The sequence below is a fragment of the Mercurialis annua genome, linkage group LG1-X (assembly GCF_937616625.2).
Source record: "Mercurialis annua linkage group LG1-X, ddMerAnnu1.2, whole genome shotgun sequence".
In the NCBI taxonomy this organism is placed as follows: Eukaryota; Viridiplantae; Streptophyta; class Magnoliopsida; order Malpighiales; family Euphorbiaceae; genus Mercurialis; species Mercurialis annua.
Window position 1 is genome coordinate 14,823,988 of NC_065570.1, and position 3,681 is coordinate 14,827,668.

Genomic DNA, 3,681 nt, shown 5'->3' on the forward strand with positions numbered 1-3,681 from the left:
TAGTAGGAAGTAATCTATGTCAATCAATTAGTATCAATTAGCATCAATTAGTATTAATTAGAATACTTGATTATAGGGATTTAGTCAATTAGGAAATCTTCCTAATTAGGCGAATTTAGAGTTGTATAAATATCCTTGTATATTGACTGAATAGAAAATAAGAAATTTTTCTCTTCTATCTCTGTTTACATGGTATCAGAGCCTAACTAGCTCAAATAAAACCCTAGAATATCAGTTTTCTGTTCTACAATATCAGTATTCTGTTTGTTCTTCATCAGTTCAATTTATTAGTTTTTATTCTGCAATATCAGTATTCTGCCTGTTCTTCATCAGTTCCATTTTTTTCTTCACTTTTCGAAAGTGAGCTTCAGTCCGCTGTCACGTCTGGGTCTCTATTTCAATCCATGGTTCTACTGAAATTTATTGTTTTCTGCATTATGAGTGACACTAAGTCTGTTATAGTGTCTGATGTTGTTCTAGTAATGTTAAAAATTACAGAACATAAACTTACTCGGTTGAATTACTTTGATTAGAGTAAAACTATTCGTCTTTACTTACGGAGTATTAACAAGGATGATTAACTGATGATCCACCTCAAGATGATACACGAAAATTCTGGCTAAGGGAAGATGCTAGATTATTTTTGCAAATTCGAAATTCTATTGATAGTGAAATAATTGGTCTGAGTAATCATTGTGAGTATGTGAAAGAATTGATGGAGTATCTTGAGTTTCTATATTCTGGAAAAGGAAACCTTTCTCGTATTTATGATGTTTGTAAGGCTTTTTATTGTGCTGAAAAGCAAGATCGTTCTCTCACAACTTATTATACTGATATTCAGCAAATTTATGCGGAACTTAAACAACAAGCTCAAAGAGAAAAGATGGTTGTCATGAGCTTTTCGGCAGGTCTTCCTCATGAATTTGAAACTTCTAAATCTCAGATGCTCTCGAGTCCTGAGATCTCATCATTGCAGGATGCTTTTCGTCGAGTGCTTCGTACAGGAAGCACTCAATCTGTTCCATCAATTAGTGGTGCTCTTGTTAGAAGGCATACTAATTTTTAATCCGGACGTTCGCAATATAGAGGAGGCTCAAGAGGAGGAGGATCAAACAGTTTTGGTCCTCGCGGACAGAATATGACCAGAGATTATCAGGGACATAATTCAGGAGAAGTCGTGTGCCACTACTGTCATAAGCCAGGACATATGAAGCATGAGTGTAGAAAGCGGCAATACTTGAATCAGAGGAATTCTTCAGAACATATTGCAACCTCCAACGAATCACCTGCACAATCTGTTACAATTTCAGCAGATGAATTTGCCAAGTTCTCCGAGTATCAGGAATCTTTTAAGTCATCCTCCAACCATGTGGCAGCACTTGCCGAGCCAGGTAACACGAATACATGTCTTATCTCATCATCCTCGAAATGGGTCATTGATTCTGGTGCCACAGTTATATGACAGGTAATTCTAATCTCTTTTTCACATTTCGGCAACATACATCGACCTCCACTGTTACTTTAGCTGATGGCTCTACTTCATGTGTTAATGGTTCCGGCACTGTTAATCCTACTCCTTTGCTGTCTTTATCATCCGTTCTAAATTTACCTCAATTGTCTTTCAATTTGATTTCTGTCAGTAAACTTACTCGTGAGCACTAAATTGTTATATCTCATTCTATCCGGATTATTGTGTATTTCAGGATCTTATGACGAAGAGGGCAATTGGTAAAGGACATGAATCTGGAGGCCTTTACATACTTGATTCGCAAGTGCCGAAATCTATTGCTTGCTCCGGAATGGTAACCTCTTTTGAAGCTCATTGCCAGTTGGGTCATCCTTCTCTTCCTCAACTTAAAAAATTATGTCCTCAATTTCATAGTTTATCATCTTTAAATTGTGATTCGTGTCAGTTTGCTAGACACCATCGTGTTAGTTCTAGTCCTAGAGTCAATAAAAGAGCTAGCGCTCCTTTTGAATTAGTTCATTCTGATGTTTGGGGACCTTGTCCAGTCATTTCTAAAACTAGGTTTAGGTATTTTGTTATTTTTGTCGATGATTATTCTCGTGTGACTTGGTTATATTTAATGAAAAGTCGTTCTGAATTATTTTCTCATTTTTGTGCCTTTTGTGCTGAAATCAAAACCCAATTTAATGTTTCTATGCACACATTGGGAAGTGATAATGCAAAAGAATATTTATCTACATCATTCCAGACTTATATGATTCATAATGGTATTCTCCATCAAACATCTTGTGTCGACACACCATCTCAAAATGGTGTAGCGGAAAGGAAAAATAAACATCTTCTAGAAACCGCAAGGGCTCTTATGTTTCAAATGACAGTTCCAAAAATATTTTGGGCTGATGCAGTTTCCACATCATGTTTTCTAATCAATCATATGCCTTCGTCTGTTCTTAATGGTTTGACCCCTTATAGTATTTTGTTTCCAACAAAGTCTTTAGTTTCCATTAAACCAAGGATATTTGGTAGTACATGCTTTGTTCGGGATGTTCGTCCCCAAGTTACGAAACTTGATCCAAAATCTGTGAAGTGTGTTTTTCTTGGCTATTCTCGTCTTCAGAAAGGATATAGATGTTTTTGTCCAAGTTTAGATAAATATCTTGTTTCAAATGATGTTACTTTCCAGGAAAATACACCATACTTTCCTTTTGTACCTCCTTCTATTTAAAAAGAAGATGATGATGATGATTTGTTAATTTATACTGTTACGCGATCTGTTCCAAATCTGAAGCCGCCTATTGTTCAAGTATATTCTCGACGCCAACATCCTCCCGATTCATGTCCTGCTCCTGCTACTATGCCAGTCCCTTCGTCATCGGATTCGATCTCGGAAATTGATCTCTCTATTGCTATTCGCAAAGGTAAACGTCAATGTACTCATCCTGTGTCTTCTTTTGTTTCTTATAACCATTTGTCATCTTCTTCCTGTTCTTTCATTGCTTCATTAGATTCTATTTCTCTTCCTAAAACTATTAATGAAGCTTTATCACATTCTGGATGGCGGGCTGCTATGGTGGAGGAAATGAATTCCTTACAAACAAATAACACTTGGCACTTGGTAGCTTTACCTTTGGGAAAGAAAGCTATTGGTAGTAAATGGGTTTTTACAGTGAAGGTTAATCCGAATGGATTTGTTGCTCGTTTAAAAGCCCGTCTTGTTGCCAAGGGCTATGCTCAAATATATGGTGTAGACTATGCTGACACTTTCTCTCCAGTTGCAAAATTGTCATCTGTTCGCTTATTTATCTCTTTTCCAGCCACTCATAACTGGCATTAACATCAAGTGGACATAAAAAATGCCTTTCTTCATGGGGATCTTCAGGAGGAAGTGTATATTGAGCAACCTCCTGGGTTTGTTGCTCAGGGGGAGTGTGGGAAGGTATGCCGCCTTCATAAATCTTTGTATGGCCTCAAACAGAGCCCACGAGCTTGGTTTGGAAAGTTTAGCCAAGCAGTCGAGAAGTTTGGGATGCGGAAGAGTGAATCTGATCACTCTGTCTTTTATAGGCAATCAGGTAATGGCCTAATTCTCTTAGTTGTGTATGTGGATGATATTGTAATTACCGGAAGTGATGGTGCATGCATTTCATCTCTCAAATCATTTCTACATACTCAGTTTCAGACAAAGGATTTGGGATCACTGAAATACTTCTTGG